Below are 19861 nucleotides of genomic sequence, written 5' to 3'. Positions count from 1 at the left end.
CAATTGCTGCCTTCAAGCCCTCTCCTGTAGTACTATCCCTTTAAGAGATAGTACTATCTGTTTAAACTTGCTGCTCTACTGACATTATCCAAGAACTTCTTTTCCTCGTGGTCACATGTTGAATGTTCTTTTTTTTGAAATTACATCTCTTTCATTTTTTGGTTTTATACCCTTTTTACAGTGAACTTTCTGAGAAAGCACATTTTTTTTACAGACATTGGGATATTTTATTTTTAAAACATTTTTCCTACTTAAATTATTTTATATTATTTTTTTAATTTTTCAATTACAGTTTACTTTCAGTATTATTTTGTATTGGTTTCAGGTGTACAACATAGTAGTTAGACTATCATATACTTTACATAGTGGTCTTTCCCATATTGCCGGTACCTACCTGATGCCATACATAGTTACTACAATATATATATTGACAATATTCTCTATGCTGTACTTTATATCCCTCTGACTGTTTCTTAACTGTCAATTTGTACTTCCTAATGCCTTTATCTCTTTCATCTGGTCCCCCAATTCCCCTCCCACTGGTATCCTCCAGTTTACTCACTGTGTCTATGAATCAATTGTTAAAAGTCTGAGTATTTTACATGTAGAATATATCTTCATTCTATATTCTCATTTGATTGATCTTTTGGTTAAAATACTGACTTGAAAATAATTTTGCCTCCAAATTTTGAATACATTAATCCATTGTCTTTTAACTTCCAGTTTTGTAGTTCAAGTTTAGTGCCATTCTGATTCGTAAGTGTTCTATATGCAGCTGCCCTGTGTGTATGTGTGCATATGTTTCCATTCTTCTCCTTACTTTTATGTCATGGATTTCACAATGACATATTTTAATTAGGAAGTTTCTGAATATATTGTGCTAATGCTTAATGAGCCCTTTGAGTCTGGAGTCTAAAGTCTTTATGCTTTAGGAAAATTTTAAATCCTCCCTTGTTTGTCTATTTTCTATTTCAGGACCTCCTCTTTATTGGATATTGAACATCCTAAAATGGTCCTCTTATTTGTTTATCCTATCTTTCCTTATTTCCATCTATTTAAGTTCTTATTTTGTCTTAAAATATTTTTTCCCTGACTGGTGTTGCTCAGTTATTTGGGTGTAATCCCACAACATGAAAGGTTGATGGTTCAGTTCTTGGTCAGGGCACGTGCCTGGGTTGGGGTTCAGTCCCCACTCAGGGCACGTACAAGAGATAACTGATCAATGTGTCTCTCTTACATCGATGTTTTTCTCCCATTCTTCCTTCCTTCCCCTCTTTATAAAAATAAATAAATAAAATATTTAAAAGAATCTTTGATTTTAGATATCAATTATAAAATTTTAGGTACACTATAAAAATTTTGAAAGCTCTTGTTCTCTGATTTTTAAAAATATTTTTAAATGGACATAATATCTTGTATTATCTCAGGATATTAATTAGAAGGTTCTAAAATATTCATTTGTTTCTTGTTTCCTACACTGCATGGTCCCTCCTTGATTTTTTAAAAAATTTTGTGTCTTTTCTTATTCTGTCTTGTATATGAGGTTTTGTTCACATCTCTGATAACCCCTGTCTCCCTGTTCATATTTAAGTACAAGAAAACAAATAGCAAAGCTGACATGTGGGTGGTGCTTGGCAAAAGTGGGCATCTCTGCAGTGAAAAATCAACTTTTCTCTACTGAGGTAGCTCCAAATAAATGTATGTCTGGTTTTCATTTTTATTTTTAATCTGAACCTGTTCAATTTTTTCAGTGAATAATATTACTAGTCTCTCACATCAGGGGAATGTCCGCCGTCAGCGTTCTGGTTCTAGTAGTGTGGGTAGGAAAAAGGTGAGAATCTCATGGTTCAATTACACCTCAATCACCCACTCCCCTTACTTTTTTTGTCTTTTACATTTTATTGTTGTTCAAGTACAGTTGTCTGGACTCTAGGCTTTTGAGAGAGGGATGGTGGTAGGGAACATAAGTAGTCCACTAAGGGTGAAGGAAAAAAAATAAAAGTTCAACCAGTTTTTTATATAGGCTTTCAATGCCTATTTTCAGCCCTGACCCCTATCCACCCTCAGTATATCTGATACCTCTAGGTCCTGAGTCTTCTGTACTTTAAACTACCTTATTCACAGTAATATTTCCGAAGCTTTCTTAATTTGCTGTTAAGTTTCTTGACGTCCCTCTGCCTTCTAAAAATTTGTTGAAATTTCTTGCCCAGTGTGTTTTTCATGGTTTTGCCCACTTAAAAATTATTTACTGTCATTTTAAAGTTGTTTATGGGGGAGATAAATATCATATGCAGTCAATCTGTCATGTTAAACTTGATATAGAGCTATGTCATTGGTACTGAGATGCTTTACACTATTGTAATTACATTTATCTGTTGGTTCTGTATCTAAGATGGTTAGAAGCACATTTTCCATTCACTTCTTAGTGCTTCATTTGCATAATTCTATGAATTACTCCAAACAATTAGCCAGCAAGTGAGATAAAGTCAGGTTCTTCATTTTTACACTTTGATGCCTTTCCCTGTCTTTAGTTCATATCTTTGACTTTACTTTCACTTTCTTCTTTTTTATTATCTATTTATTTTTTCTATAATATGTTTTTTTTCTGTTAAAAACTATCTCATACCAAGTTTGACAAAAAGATAAAAAGATAAGCAATGGAAAAGAAAGAAATGAAGACAGATAAATCTTTGGTACTGGTTAAAAGTGATACGAATTAAGACAAAAACCAATGTAGACCAACTTCTGTCTTGGGTCAATTAGTAATGTTTGTTCTTTTTCTCTTCCTCTTCCTCCTTCTTTTAACAATTTCATTTTTTATTCTTATGAAGCAGGGGGGTTTCCTGTTGTGGTTAGGACTGAGAACAGAGGGGAAAAATGCACAGGTTTTACTTTTCTGTACTTAGGCTGAAATCCTGAGGAAGTCCCTGTACCCACAGTAGTCTGATTCTCTTATATGGAATATAGGAGCTAATTATATATTAATGATAGTTTAGCTATTCACCAAACTTATAGACTATTATTACTTCTTCTAATCATATTTTTGAATAAATAAGTACTGTTTTAGGTTGAAAGTTATTTCCTCATCTTATAAGGATTTTGTTAGTACACTGTTTTTGGTAGTGCCAGTAAGTACCTAAAATGTCCCATGTTTAAGAACACCAACAAAATATTCCTTCAAATTGAAAATATGAATTATTTTATACCACTATTCTGCTTAATACACCCCGAAGTCTCCTCAGGTCACCTACAATAAAATTCAAGTTCTATATAAAAGCCCAAACCTGCCAAAAAGGCACACTCTCTATCAAAAGCAGTCTTCTACCTCATCTGAGTCTTTTTTCTTTGCATCTGCATTCTGGCCATGCTCGCCTTCACTCTCCTCCAACCCTCCGAGTCTGTTCTTCTCTAGAGTGCTTGCACCAGCTGCTCTCTGCTGGAGTGACTGAGTGAAGAGGAGATGGAACACAGGAAATAAATGATTCCTTATGCTTAGTCACTTTACCTTTATTGCTAAAGAATGCTAACCATCACTTGAGTCTTTAGGAGAGAGTCTTGCCTCGATATTGATCAGAGGCTGCTGATGGATGGATGATGCGGTGATGACTGAAGGCTGGGGTGGCTGTGGCAATTTCTTAATATGATGCAACAATAAAAATTGCTGCACCAGTTGACTCTTCCTTTCATGGACAACTTCCCTGTAGCATATGATATTGTTTGATGGCATTTTATCACAGAAATTCTTTCACAGTTGGTGTCAATTCTCCCAGATTTGCTGCTGGTTTGGCAATTAAGTTTATGTAATATTCTAAATTTTTCGTTGTCATTTCAACAATCTTAACAGTATCTTCACCAGGAGTAGATTTCCTGCCTTCCTCACTAAGCTTAATCATTTCTAGCCTTTGATTTAAATGAGAGACATGCACCTTATCCTTTCACTTGAACACTTAGAGGCCATGCAGGGTTATTAACTGGCCTAATTCCAATATAGTTGTGTCTTGGGGAATACAGAGCCCCGAGGAGAGGGAAAAAGATGAAAGAATCACGGGTGGAGCAGTCAGAACACACATTTATTGATTAAATTTGCCATCTTAAATATTCACCAATCTGAAGCTCTGTAAACTCCCCCACCTGGGTCTTTATGGGGGCTTCATCGCATAGTCATGGTTGGTTAAGTGACTGGCCATTGTTGACTGAACTCAATCTCTATCAGTTCCTTCCAGGACATCAGGAGGGTTGGACTGAAGGTTCCAATCCTCCCATTACATGGTTGGTCCTCCCAGCAAACCAGCCCCCACCTTAAGTGCTTTCTAAAATTTAACTCATTAATATAGCAAAAGACACTTTTATTGCCCTCATCATTTAGGAAATTCCAAGGGTTTAATGAGACAAAGACTGAGTATATATTTCTGATTAAAAATCACTGTGTCACACTTGGAACCTGAAACATAAGTTGGAGATAACTGCATGGATGGATGACCTTGATGATTTGGGGTGTGCAGACCTGTCTAAACTCCAGAGGTGGCTTCCTGCTCTCTGAAGATCTCTGCAGACAGATATTGCAAAAACCTCTCCCTAGCAATGCAATGCATATTCCCTCCAGGAATTGTCCCATTTCCTCTCTTAGCTGCCAGTATGATAATAAGAAATAAATGTCAGTCATTCTGAGCCTTATAAGGGAGGACAGAGTACACACTAAGAAAGAGGCAAGAATTAGCTTACATATTTAATAAGTCACAAAGCTCCATAGGACCTGTGAAGAATCTTGAGATTAGGTTTGAAATCTTTAATGACCCACAATACCAGACAGGATAAGCAAAAGCTCATTTGCCTAGCAGTACTTTTTCAGGATGTGTGATTTAATGATAGCTTGCAAGGACGGCAGGGAATGGGACAAACTCACTGTTGGGGGGTACTGTTAAAAGTTTAAGTGGAAATAGCTGAATTTCTCTGGTATTGAATAATAACCTCAGGGAGGCAAACATACTGGAATGGATATACTGTATAAGGCCAGAAGACCCACTGGCTGATTAAGTCCCATCACCAAGGTGATGCAGGATATGCTGGTGAAAGGGGCAACCAGTATCACTGAGAAGTTCAAGGCTAGATCTTCTCTGTAGGCAAGAGCTCACTCATTGCAGGAGAAGGCTCACAGACCTGGGCTCTTTACTATCCAGGATTGAGTATGAGGCACCAAAGTAATAGACAACAGGGGGCAGTGCTCACAGCCAGAAATCAGGAGGTCACAGTTACTGTAACAACCAGAGAGATCAGAGGCAGGGGCCGTCAAGCTTTGTAGGGATGGTTAATTGAGGATGGTGTTTAGATGAGAAAAATAGATGGGCAGTTAACAAGGGTCCTGTCTCCCATCTACGACCAGAAGGTGGTAAAGATGGAAGGACAGGAGGCTGAAGGCAGCTGCTTCAATAAACAGTCCTAATTTCTCATTCAGTTTCTGACTCTGAGCTGCTTTTCAAATACAGAATCCATTAACAGAAAAGGTGTTAAGATCCGTAGGAGAGACCTGCAACTCCAGAGCAAGTATATAGTATAATGATTTCCCCTCTTCATCCCCCCAAAGGCCCGTGATAACTTAACTTCAGTGCCTTTAGACTGTGGAAATGGGAATCCCTGACCATTCTGAGAATTACTGTGTGCCGAATTTGAGTTGATAGCCGTGCTAGGAGACTCGAAGCTTATTATGGCTCTCTTGTGAAAGTAGGGAGCAAGTAAAAGGGGCCAAGTAATAACAGCTGGAGTCCTGACTAAAGCCAGGCTTACAGTGGCTCTTAGGTCCATGGGTGGATTATTTTCCTAGTCTTTGAGTATATCGTAGGAATTGATTTTCTTGGCAGTTGGATAACACTCACACTGAATTCTTGATCTGCAGAAGAAGAGTTATAGTGAAGAAGGCCATCACTAAGCAGAAACCTCTGAAACTGTTCTGACCTGCCCTGACCAAGGACAATGGTATGGTTAGTGCTTCAATTATAGCACTAGGACTATGGTCACTGTTATATAACCATTTATTTTTTTTTGCAAAGATTCATTCATTTTCTGCATAGTCCTGACAGTCAAATTAAATGGTATTACTTAAAACTTATTGTAGACTAACACAAGCTCAACCAAGTAGTTTTCATACAGATGGAATCATAGAGTATATGGATGTTGCTTCTTTCATTTGACACACTGTTTACAAGGTTCATTCATATTGTATATGATGTAAGTACTTAATTTCTTTTTATTACAAATGATATTCCATTGTCATGACTGCATCACATTTTTTTATTCATTGTTTTTGTTTATCCATTCTTTAGATGATAGACATTTGTTTTTTTCCCAACATTTTAGCTATTATGAATAACGGTGCTATGAAAAGTTATATGGATTTTAATTGGGAACATATGTTTTTATTCTTGGTATACACTTATGAGTGGAATTATTGGGTTATATGATAACTCTATATTTAACATTTTGAATAATGCCAAACTGTTTTCCAAAGTAGCCAAACCATTTTATATTCTGAACCAGCAAGGTATGAGGGCTTTAATTTCTCCACATCCTTGCCCAAACTTGCTATTCTCTATTTTATTATAGCCACCCTGGTGTGGGTGATGTGATATGACACTGTGGTTCTGATTTGTATTTCTCTAATAAGTAACGATGTTTAGCATTTTTTCACATTTTAATGGTCACTTGTGTATCTTTCAAAAGTGACTATTTAAATCCCATGCTCATTTTAAAATTTGATTGTCATTTTACTGTTGAGTTATAAAAGCTCTTTATATATTTTATATCCCAGACCCTTAACAGACGTATGATTTGCAAATATTTTCTCCCATTTTATGCGTTGTCTTTTCATTTTCTTGCTAATGTCCTAGATATTTCTTTTTAAAAAATTTTTGATAAAGGCCAGTTTATTTTTTCTTTCATTTCCTTTTTATTGAATTTACTAAGGACATTGTGACATTGATTAATAAAATTATACATGTTTCAGGTGTACAATTCTATAATGCATCATCTGTACATTGTATGGCGTGTTCACCATCCTTAGTCACATCTCCATCCATCACCGTTTACCTCCCCATACTCTCATCCACGGCCCCACAACTCCACCCCCCACCACAATCACCACACTGTTGCCTGTGCCCATGAGTTTTTTTCTTTCCCCTCAATTCTTCCACCCTGAACCCAACTCCCCCACAGCTGTCAGCCTGCTTTCTATCTGTGAGTCTCTCTATTTTGCTTCATTAGATTCCACATATGAATGAAATCATATAACATAATAGAATACTACTCAGACATAAAAAAGAAAATTCTACCCTTGGAGACAGCATGGATGAACCTGGAGAGCATTATGCTAAGTGAAATAAGCTGGTTAGAGGAAGACAAGGCCAATTTATTTATTTCCTTTATTGCTTGTGTTCTAAGTAGTTTATCTAAGAAATTACTGCCTAATCTAAGGTCATAAAGATATATACATCTATGTTTTCTTCTGCTAGTTCTGTAACTGAAGCTCTTATGATAGGTCTTTGATTCACACCAAATTAATTTTTGTGCATATTGTGAACTTCCTTTTTTGTTGTTGTTATTTTTTGCATGTGGATATTCAGTAACCCAGCCCCATTTGTTGAAAAGAACTTTTTTTTTTTCCATTGAATCATCTCGGCACCTTTATCAATTTGCTATGTTTATTATTGAGAAGAATGGTATATTTAGACCTGATCCTATATCCCTCCCTGATTATTGCTGGTCATATTATCAAGGTGTGTTGTTCTACTAATTTTTTTGTTCTGTTAGTGACATTAGATAGTTTTAAGTCTTAGTTTCTATATTTAAATTGACTCAAGCCACTAACAAAAGCTTTCATCCTGTCTTTTCCAACTCTGGAATGCTGAATTTTGCATCGCATTTTGCTTAGCTTAGTTTTTCCTCAAGTAGTGTCCCCAGCACCTCCTGGAAGGGCCCATGGCTTTAGTTCTCCTTCAGTACATTTGGGCTATACAATGTCTATACCTCTTCATTTGAATGGCAACCTGAGCTGGCATATACTATTGCCAACTCATGGCAACAGTATATTGCCATGAGATCACCAACTTTTTTTATGAAGAACCAAATAGTAAATATTTTCAGCTTTGCAAGATTTATGGTCTCAGTTATACCTACTCAGCTCTGCCGTTGCAGTTTAAAAGCCAGCAAAGACAATTTATAAACAAGGGGATATGGTTGTGTTTCAATAAAATTTTTCCAATCAAAACAGATGGCAGCCACATATTGTTGGATTGCAAGATGAAGGTCTCTGTGGTGTGACTGAGAGAAGAGAAAAATGTAGTCATATTGAACAAACCAATAGAAAGAAAGAGTGGGAGACCTGAAGTGGAAGAGGTGAGTGTCCGAATTGTAAAGCATTTGGATTTCATTCTAAATGCAATGGGAAGCCATTGGAGAATGTCAAGCAGAACAATTACACTTATCTGATTTATTTTAAAAAGAGATCATTCTGGTCTATTTGAAGAGAAGATTTTTAGCAGGTAAAAGTATAAGAAGAAAGTATTTAGAAGGTGACTGCTCTAATTAAGGAAAGAATTAATGGGACTCAGACCAGGTAGATGTCAGAGTCTTTGGCAAGAAGTGTATCAGTAAAAGATAACATTTGGAAGTAGAGCCAGTAGACTTTACTGAATGGCTGGATTAAAGAGATGAAAAAGATAGCAGAATGAACGATGGCTACTTTGTTCTTTGCCTTGAGAAATCTGATGGTGTCTTTTATTGAGATGAGGAGGACAGAGGAAATAACATTCTTTAGAGTCAGAGAAAATAACTGTGCCTCTCTGATAGGCAAAATATATGAATCCACCAAGAAGAAGGCAATGAAATATACAAGTAGTTTAGGATGAGGTCAGGGATGGAGACAAAAGTCTGGAGGTAAAAAACTGATAAAAGATATGCAATAAAAATCATAGAAAAGAGAAGAGAGGAACAAACATGGGCAATCCCAGCATTTATGGCAAAGTAAAGTAAGAAGTTGGTACTTGTGCAGCTAGAGATGGAAAAGGCAGAAAAAAAGGAGGACTAACTAAAAAAAAAAAAAGGAGAAGGCATTAGGGTGAAGTATGAGGCAGGTAAGGAAAGTATAGGGTCGGAGAAGGTAAGAAAAGTGAATTCCGAGGAGTAAACAGACAAGCCAAGAATGAATATGGTAATGGTTTCATATCAGCTCTTTTGAATGAAATTAACTATGAGGTTGTGGTTACATATGGTATCTTCTGATTACATTGTCTTTCCTAATTAGCAGAGGAAAGGGGGCTAGTTTGGCCAGTGAGATTACAAGGAACTAGGAGAGGCAATAGAATGCTGCTCACAGAAATCATGGGATATGAAAACCTGAGGGGCCAGCAGAACGGAAACCGGTGCCAGAAACCGAGTCTGAGAAGTGAGAAGGTGGCATTTGGATGGTTACCAAAGAACAGATGCCAGAATCAGATATCAAAGCTGAGTTGTGGAGCCAGGAAGGCAGAAACTACAAAGACTAGAGCAAGCACAAGCAAGCTGGGGATTGTTTGGAGGTGTCTGGAACTTCTTCCTAAGATCAAGATCTTTTTTCTTTTTTAATGCAATAGCCCAGGTGTAGCTGTAGTGCAGGGTCAGGCGCAGACGAATAACAAATTCCAGCCTCATAACCTACAAGCTCGCTTCTCCAGTTGGAGTGGGCTGAGGCTGCTTGTGGATTGTTGAGTAGACAGCCTGGACATGTTTGGTGAGTCCTTGGTGAGAAGTGATAACTTGGGAAGTAGAAAATGATTCCCCGTGATCAGGGCTGGCTTCATGTGTGTGTGACGTATGCAGCTGCACAGGACCCCAAGCTTAGAAGGGCCATGCTGGATTTAATGCTCTGCTGTCCTCATCTTGAAACTGAATATTTTTTTCACCAGCAGCCCCACAGACTTAGTTTGCACTTGGGCCTTGCAAATATGTAGCCAGTCCTGCCCATAGTTGCTTTTCTGGCCCCCTATTTTACATTTTCTTCTGACTGTGGGGTTAATTTGAGTGGTTGCTCTCTCTGACGGATATTGTGGTTAATGTACTCCATCTGGCTATAGGCTTATGTGTCTAAAGATTAGCTGATAGGTGAATATGAAAGCCAAAGAATTTGAACCATGCTTTAGTGGGTCCTCTACTGGAGCCCAGAGTCATAGCTCAGGTGTCTGGAGGGCACCTGGAAGGAGACTTCCCTGGAGAGCAGGGTAGTAATGCTAGAACAGATTGGTGAAAAGGAGCAGGAGGAAGTGGTCCACCACCACCCAGAGGACAGCAAGTCCTGGGGGAGGGGCTAATCCCTGCCCGAGCGGATTATGGGAATGTCCCAGGAGTGAGCAGTGACAGCAAGAAGTTTTATTGGCTGTTTTGATTTTATGTCTCTCCTTGGCCAGACATAGTACTTGGTGGGTACTATGTTGTAAAGACGGGCTATCAAGGGCAATCTTCCCTTTTCTTTTTATCTTCTTGCAACACTAAGCTTTTGCTAAGTGGTTTATACAGTCTGACCCCTAAATAATTTGAGAGTCGAAGCACTTAAAAAAATATTTCCATCTTACTAGATATATTGGGTGATCACTTTGTAAGTTATATAAATCATTACATTGTACACCTGAAACAAATATAATATTGTATGTCAACTGTAATTTAAAAACTAAAAGTATATTTAAAAACATCCCCATTTTATCCAGCAGGAACTCTGCGTGTCTGCCTTTGCTTCAGGAGTCAATGCTGCGGTGATAAGACTACATACCCTACGCCAGCCCCCCCCCCCCCCCCGGTCTCTAGCGGTCAGGGTCCCTGCTTCCTCATGAGGTAGGCGTCCATGGTGGGGACCAAGTTCCTGAAGGTGCAGGCCCAGGGTGTACGTCCACCAGTGGGGAGGCCTCCACTCTGATGTCGGGACACAGATTGTCATCTTCGATGTCCTGGGTTGCATCGGAGTGAACTAAAATCAGGCTGAAGCAGGATACCAATTGCTAAAGTGCTTTGTTTTGGGATATCTAGTCAATAAATGCATTTCCTTGCTAAAGACTTTGCAAGTGGCCTGGGGAATCAGTGAGTCACTCAAGGTACTCACTTAAGAAAAACCCAGGAGCCACTGGACATCCTCCTTTGGGGCTTCTAACTTCAGAACTTCCAGACTCTCCAGGGATGGCGTCCTCCGGGGTCTGCAGGCAGTGCTGATGGCAATGCTTAGAGAACAAGTGCAGCTTGCGGGTCCCCTCACCTGATGATGATGTCATGGTTCTCTCATAAAGAGACACCGAGGGCCAGAGAAACGTGGAAAACCTCTGAGGACAGGCGTCACGCCCCCAGAGTCCATCTGCATGAGGGACGTCGCTCAGAGCGCAGGTTGTTCCGAAGGTAGGCGCTGTCAGCAGAGGCCTTAGTTTATCATGGGAGATATTCTGTGGAGTCGCTGGGGACTTCTCCTGTCTCCTAAAGACTAACAGTGTGCTATGGGACTGGGACATGACCCTGCTAGAATCTGTTGAGCATGTTTCTTCATTTTGCACAGCGGGGTTTGTGCTGGGCACTGTCCCTTGAAGTGCCTGCCCTACTACAGACTAGGCACAGCAGCCCTGCCTGAAGGTGAGCCCCTTCACGGTGTCAGCCTGCAGGAGCAGCAGGCAGCCACAGGCCATTCACACAACTCTACATTGAGCTTCCGGACTCTTTGCCCACTGAGCCCTGAGTGCTTTCTTAGGTGGGGTCTATCAGAGCTAAGCCACCAGCACTGGTTAAGAGCTGACCATGACCCCTGCTGACCATCCTCACTCCCGGACAGTGAGCTGCGCCCCTGAGGCTCTCACACACTTTCAATTTTGGAAACTGAGATTCCCATGGAGACCTCTCCTTTTTTGTAGAAAGAGGATCTGTCCACCATTCATTTTCTAGGAATAAGGGCATCTCTAAATGTCATGCTAAAATTTCTATGTTTCTGAATAAAATAATTAATCCCACAGTGGCTAGAAAAATATTCCAAGACAATTTATTGCCTCATAAATTAGTCTGATTATGTGAGACTTTTTTGGAGTGCTTTGAGGGGAGGCGTGCATATTTTGTGAAATAAGTATTTTCACATTCCAACTCTCTCCAACCTTGTTGAAACATCATCTCTCTATCAATTCAGCATGCAATGGATAGTTCGGGGAAGGACTGGAGTGCATGACTTGGACCATGGGAGACAAGGATAAGTTTGTACTCCTTAACCTTATCCCTGTTTGTAGAGGTGGGTGGAAACCCCTAATTCTCTTCAGGGGTAGAGCGGCTATACAATCTCAGAATCCGTGGATTTCCCTGGATCCAGCCGTGACTGTGCTCCCCGGGCTCTGCCCACTGTCAGCGCCAGGAAGATTGCTGCAAGGGCCTGTCCCGCTTTTGTCCCTGGATGGAGGGACTGTGCCACAACTTTCCTCCCAGCCCCACCTCCCTCAGGAGTTGGGACAGGCCATCTTGAGGAGGAATCTCCTCCCAGTCCAGGCTTTTAATCATGTAGAAATGTTGTCTCCCTCTGTATTTGGAGAATGGACTACGTGTTTATTGAAAAAGCTTCAAGATGTGTAATCCATCATGGAATACTTTTGAAAATGCTAAGAGACCTCTCACTATTTCATTTAGAAGTCTATTTGTTTCTTATTACAACTGTAACAAATTACTGTAAATTACTTGGGGGCCTAAAACAGCACAGATTTATTCTGTTGCAATTTGGGAGGCCAGAAGTTCACAATCAATTTCACTGGAGGTGTCAGCAGGACGGTTTCTTCTAGAGATTTTATTGGAGAATCTATTTACTGCACTTGACTTTCCCAGCTCCTACGGCTTGCCTTTATTCCTTGGTTTGTGGCCACTATCCACTGTCTTCAAAGCTAGTAATTAAGCATCGTCAATCCTGTTTTTGTTTTTTTTTGCTTTTGCTTCTATCATCAAATCACAGTCATCTCACTCTGACAGCTCCTCTATGTCCCTTACAAGGACCCTGTGATTACATTAGAGAATCCAGAGTAATTTTCCCACCTCCACATTGTTAATTTGGTCATATCTGCAAAGTCCATTTTGCCATATAAAGTATCATTCACAGGTCCCAGGGATTAAGATGTTACATCTTTGGTGAGAGTCATTATTTAGTCCACCACAATGAAGCATAAAATATGAAGTTGGTGGCCTCATTTGTGGTATGGCTTTATTCAAAGTCTTTCATGAATCATTTCAGGGAAAATCCTTATTTCTGGCAAAAATATTTTGTGACAACATTTTAGTATAAATCTAACCTATTTTACCATTGCTAACCTAATAGGCAGTTTATATTTTAATCACAGACTATTTTGAAAATGTGATTTTAAACAGCCAATTACTTTGGATTATTTGGTATTTTGCTGTTTAGTGTTATGGCAATAAATTAATTTAATAGTCCCATAGTTGTCATGGGCCATTTCTTAAGAGTTCTACTTTAGCACAACACCCATTAGAACTTCCTAATAAACACTATTAAATGACTATCCTGAAATTATAACGGAGGAGTCCTATACACACACAACCCATATAACAAGGCGCAGGAGTCCCGAGAACTTCTCTTTCTGTCTTTTTTCCCTGCTGCTGTCTCTGACTATCTGTATCTCCTTGTTTCTCTCTTTCTCTGTTTCTTGGAGCCTTCACTCTGAGGGAGTTCAGCTGCCTTATTGTGAAAAACTTTGTGGAAAGACCCATTTAATGAGGAGCTGATGTCTTCAGAGTCAACAAGAACCTGAGGCCTGCCAACAGCCATGGGAGTGAGTTTGTAAGGGAATCCTCCTCCTGTTGACCTTGAGCCCTGGCAACACCTGGACTACAGTCTTTACCATATTTATCATATCTGCAAATCCTATCCTATCCTATCTGCATATCATAAAAGGCTGTGAAACAAACCCACCTAAGCTGTTCTTAGATTCCCAATTCATAGAAACTGTGAGATAATAAATGGTGGTTGTTTTTAGTCACTAATTTTGGGGGATAATTTGTTACACAACAATAGATAGCTAATACACCAGCCTTAGGGAACTTACATGCTCATATAAAAAAACAACCTAGTACATGACTCAAGGCTGTACTTGCAAGTAAGTCTTGGATTTTGGGTACTTGGTTTCATGGAGTTGAGTAAAAACAGCAGGTAGGAAAGGGAAGATGTGAATATAAGACAAAGCTCTATTTTCTCTAAAAGTTAAAGAAATCTGAGTATGCCCATGACAGAAATAAGGTGAACGTGCTTAGAATATACTTGTGTGGAAACTTAACAGTATCTTGGAAATGAACTCGGCCTGAGGACTCGTATCAGAAAAGGAGTGAACACAGCTTGCTGCTTCACTTACTGCTTGGCTTGGAAATGCAGGAATGTGGAGAGAAGTTTTGCCAAAATTTCTGGGAGATAATATACTGACCACAAAGCAGCACTGCCTCAAGGAGTGCGCTCGAAGAGTGCAGTTCTGCCGTGGCAGAAAGGAGACTCACCGGCCAATTGGAGCATCCTCTAAGGTACCTCGCTCTCTAGTAGGTATCAGTGTAAAATGCTACTGCTTTCCCTGCCAGTGGGAGGGGCATAGAAGGGGCGTCACAGATGTAAGCCATGGGGCCACTGCAGATGTCAGGCCCTGGGCAGGAAAGGGGCGGAAAAGGGGCGGCTGGCGGAGCAATATGATAGCTGGGATGTCTCTGTTCATGAGCACCTAGGAGAAGGAATTCTAGAATTCTACTGTCATGAAAGGAAGCCAAAGTAGAGAAATGATATGTTGTCATTGTGACTTTAAAAAAATATATCCTTAGGTTGGTATGGCCTATAAAATAGGGATTATATTCTGTGGGCTGCTCTTGGTAATTAGTAATCCCAGTACAGCATCTGTTTGTAGCATGGATTAATTACTCCCCAAAGATTAGAACTAATTGCCTTGTGGTTAGTGACAGGACCATGGAGAGACTACTGGGCAATGTCAGAGATCATTCCATCAAGCACCAACCCTAGGACACGGTGCTAGAAAACTGATCCAAACAATGTGAAAATACCATCGTGGGTAGTAGGCAGGGCTGTTCTGTCTCTGGGAGAAAAGTGATGGTCTTCTCAGGGAGGTCATGGAAGCCCTGCCTGCCTTCAAGGAAGCCTTTTTACCCTGGCTGGAACTTTCCTCTCGGGCACTGAACAGGGCACCTGAACAGGAATAGAAAGACAAGGGTGCAGTAGAAGCCAGCACGGTCTGTAGAATGGTATCCACTCTCTCACGATGGAGAATGATTACAATTGTGTGGGGCTGCTTTAAGACATGTAAAGAAGGGTTTCAAGCAATGGAAAGTCACATGACTGTAGGATTTAATTTCTTAAGATATCTGAGAATGCAGGAACATTTTGCAAATGCCTTAGAGATGAACTTTTCACAGACAGTAATAGAAATAGGAGGTGAGATGGGGCTCCTTATAAGCAAATGGCTGCCCTACTGAAATGTCTTAAGGGTGGCTTGGACTGCAGGGAAAGAAAGTATGGCACCCTCAGTTCCCATAATCAATACGAGCTAATAACTGAGGAGGAGGATGTCACTTTCAGCACTGAAAGAGGCAACATTTAGAGGGTCGGAGGAAGCACATATCCTTAGAACAGCGAGAAGTAAATTTGAGGGAGTTGATCATCAATTCCTTTGCTAATATTGTATATAATAAATACATGGAACTGTGAACAGGGACTATCAGTTATTTTTTTAACTCTTTCATTCATACCATCTTCCCACGCGGTGTGTAACAACAGGAAAAGTCGAATCTTAGAAGTCTAGCTTTCCTTGATGAGTCGTGTTAAGTCTGGCTTTACTGGCCCTTTAAAGGTAAGGCTTAGTAAATAATGTTTTGATTTCCTGGTTCTCAAACTTTTGGGATAGCAAGGGGGTGCCACTCAAAGTCTGGACTTGAGCACCCTGCATTTAATCACCTCAGGACTATTTTGAAAAGACATATATATATTCTGGAGTTCCACCTCCTGTATTCTGCTCCTGCAGTTTGGAGTGGGACCCAGGTTCTGAATATTAACCAGCATAACCCCCTTCTCAAGTGACATTGTGACCACACTTTGAAACAAAATAATTCTAAGGTCTTTTTTGACTCATGAATTCTGAGGAAAGGTAGTAGAATGAAGACAAGAACTTTCTCTCTATTATTTGTTTTGAAACAAATTCTGTGCAGAGCAGAGAATGAGGCTGAGAACCCCAGAAAACTGCCTTTGGGACAGATTCATAGAACCTGATTGGTAATGTTCTATGACCCATAATAAATCAAGTGGGTGAGCTAAGATTAACCCCTCCAATTATCTGTGCCCTGAAAATCTGAAAGTGAAATTTGACTCTCAGAATACAGAAGAATATAGCTAGCTGATGAACTGGCCTGGAAAACCAGCTCCAGGCTTGATTTCAGTTTACTATGACTCCCCAGACTATGAAAGAGAATTTTCTAGAATGCCAAAAAGCTTTGTTAAAGAAGAGCCAGCATCAACAATGATTAGGATAATAATAGTAGCAGCGAATGTTCTTATGTGCATACTTGTCAAGCACAGACCTAAATAGTCTTACATAATTCGTACAATAACTGTATGATATAAGGAAAATTAGACTTAGTAACGACCAAATTTATTTAAGTACTCTGTGGACAAACTGAGCTCTTAATCTCTATCGGTCTGATTTCAGATCCTACAGACCACATCGCTAGTTCTTCTGCCCCCTAAATGGTACTGTGAGGGAATGGAGAAGGCTAGTCTACAAATTAATTTTTCACAAAGAAGTTGAGAAAGATGTTCAGAATCAAGACTAATTACAATATGTCTGTCATCAGAAGTTTTGGAAAGTTTTTACACAGGTGGTTTTGGGTATTTATTGTATGAATCTCAACATCCCTCAAGATCAAGCCTAGGAAAAGGCTCAGTTCATTCTCATAAAAAGACGGCCCATTTCTGGGGATAGAGACATTTTAAGGACGTTATAGGAAGTGTAGCTGTAATCCGAGCTGAGCCTCAGCTGAACACACTTTAGGACTGTTGTTACAGAGGTCTGCTGAAGGCTGACTTTTATGAGAAAGCAAGCCTCCCGGGAAATAACTATTACAAAGAACAGGCCACCTGGCACTGATCTGTGCCCAGTAATATCAGTGGTATTGAAGAAGACTCATTTTTAATATAGAATGGTGTCTATCACTCAGAGATCTCAGGTCGAGTGCAAGGAAGAACGAGGTAACATTTCAAAGAGCAGATTCATTATAATGTCTGAAATCGCTGGGAGCTCTGTCCCTGGTGGAGAGTGACACAGAGACTTGCTGATGACCCTCCCCTGCCTGTGCAGAGAACATACACACCACACCACTGTCACCCCAAAGGCAGCCAGCACAGAGGTGGCCTCTTCAGTGTCCACAGCATTGGGTACCACTTCGTGTTTCGCACAGCAGGGGGGTTTTAGCCCTGCAGGACACACTCATAGGGCATCTTCAGTCACCATTACCAGGATTTGTGGGGTTTGAGAAACCTGAAGACTGGGTAGCAAATTTCACCACTGAGAGCCAGGAACAGAACAAAAGATGGAAAAATTACAATAACTTCATGGTATTTGAAAGCACTCTGTGCTTGAATCTAGGTGAGATACTTTGAGAAAAATTTTAGGGGAGATTTTAAAGGACGCTAGGGATTCCAAACAGTGGATAGAGGCAGAGCCCTCAAGAGGCTGTTTACTACAATTAATGCTGCGATATTCAGCCTCCCAGATGCCTCCTAATACGTCTTGGCCCCTGATATTCATGGCCTTGTTTTGAACCTCTACACGGTAAATCAGTGCTGATCTGTATCTCCAGTGGAATACCATGGAAGCAGTGGTGTGTGACTTCTAAGCTAGGTTATAGAAAGCATTGCAGTTTCTTGGATTGTCGCTGCAGGGGAAGCCAGTCTCCATGCCTTGAGGACATTCAAGCAGCTCTGTGGAGAGGTCCGTGGGGAGGGTAACTGAGGCCTCCCACTGAAAGCCAGCAATTGCCAGCCATGTGAACAAGCCAGAACCACTCACACGACCCCCTTCCATATTCCTCACCCACAGAAACAGAGAGAAAGAGTAATGCGTATTGTTATTTTAAGTCACTAAATTATAGAGTGATATACTATACCAAAAATACAGCTAATGTAAATAGATATGATTTCCATTCTTATGCCTAGACTAGAAAAGCCATGAAGAGAGAGTTTAAATAGCTATAAGTGAAGGGTAGTATTTGACAGGTGCCGAGGCAATGGGAAACCTTTTCAGAAAGAGGGGTGAACATGAACAAAGGCAGAGATGCAGATCCATCCATGTTCAAAGGGACAGGTTTGTGTACAGTGTAAGAGCAGAACTGAGGAATTAGGAGAGATAGATAGGCAGGGTCCAGGATAGGAAGGTCTAAAGACCAATTTTAGGACCTTGGATACGCACTTTACCACACTGGAAACTTGAGGCAAAAGAGTAATAGAATAAATTATTGATTTTCCAGAATATTATTTCATTTAGTGATTGGGATTTGAATGAAGTACAGGCACACCTCAGAGATATCGTGGGTTCAGTTCCAGACTGCCATGATACAGTGAGTATTGTAAGAAAGCAAGTCGTAATCTTTATTGTGGTGGAGGGTCTTGACTTCAATTGAAAAAAAGTGCAACATCTGCAAGTGCAATAAGATGAAGTCTGCCTGTAGACGCAAGGGGACATTGAAATGAGTGTAATTATATGAATAATACAATAATCATACATAGTAAATTTGAATAAATATATAGATATATTTAGAAAAACTGGACTTATCTTTTCAAATATGACTTTATAGAAGGAGGGCAACATTAAAAAGGACTTTAAAATTCTTCATTTAGATTTTCATTGATTCATTCAAAGTATTTATTGAGTATGAGGAGGACCAGAAAAACCCTGGAATTATCTTCTGGAGGGTGGGCCCCTTGCAGCATAGGCTTCCATCACTAGGTGAATGTTTTAGGAACCCATCTGTATCAGTGTACCAGCTGGCATCGTTGTGAGAGGCTGAGCTTGGCTTCAGTGGAATTTTTTTTTTTAATACTCTTTCATGTGTTTGTCCATTTCATGATGGAGGATTTGGAAGTGCACCTGCCCACTCTGCACTGAGTGTTCGGCAGCTTTTGACCAAAATTGGTGTGACTCCAATGCCCCACCCTCCTATTCACTGGATCTTGTCCCAAGTGACTTTTTTTTGTTTCCTCCATGAAAAAAAGTCCACAAAGGGAAACATTTTGCTGATGTGGAAAAGGTGAAACAAAAAACAGCAGAAGCACTGAAAGGCATCAAAATTGATAACTTCAAAAACTGTTTTGATCAGTGGAAAAAATGTCTCACTAGGTGATCAAACGGACAGTATTTTAAACTGACTGAAGTTTAACATGTAAGAATAAATGCAGAAATTTTAATAAATAAATTCCATTTTGGGGGGCCCTCCCTCATATTTACCATAGAAATAGGCACAAATAAATTGATAAGTTTAATTCAACAAACATTACCACAATTAATTCTTTTCTACACAATGTTGCTTACATAGGGGCAAATATTAAATGAAATAGCTGAAATTATTTATTGTCCTTTAAACTTATAAGTATAAATTTAAAAAATATAAGGTTATTCTTTTTTATAATTTCTATCTTTCAGTGATTTTGTTGTTTGTCAATTTCTGCTTTGAAAGTGCAAGTAGATGTTGTCTGTGGAGGAATTTCGCTTTTGCCAGAACACAGGCACTGAATTAAATCACAGGCCTAGCCAGATGGCCCTGTTTACTGGGATTGGGGAGCAAGGAG

The 19861-nt window shown here is 39.8% G+C and overlaps 1 pseudogene; it reads right to left on the bottom strand.

The window, feature by feature from the left end:
* The window catches only part of LOC119055583 (calponin-2-like), a 63002-nt pseudogene extending 52048 nt beyond the window's left edge, over window positions 1–10954 (bottom strand).
* Between the last annotated feature and the right edge of the window lie 8907 nt (window positions 10955–19861).

This window comes from Artibeus jamaicensis, unplaced genomic scaffold (assembly GCF_021234435.1).
Source record: "Artibeus jamaicensis isolate MK-2021 breed Jamaican fruit bat unplaced genomic scaffold, CSHL_Jam_final contig_3214, whole genome shotgun sequence".
In the NCBI taxonomy this organism is placed as follows: Eukaryota; Metazoa; Chordata; class Mammalia; order Chiroptera; family Phyllostomidae; genus Artibeus; species Artibeus jamaicensis.
This window is presented reverse-complemented; position numbering and strand designations above follow the sequence as displayed.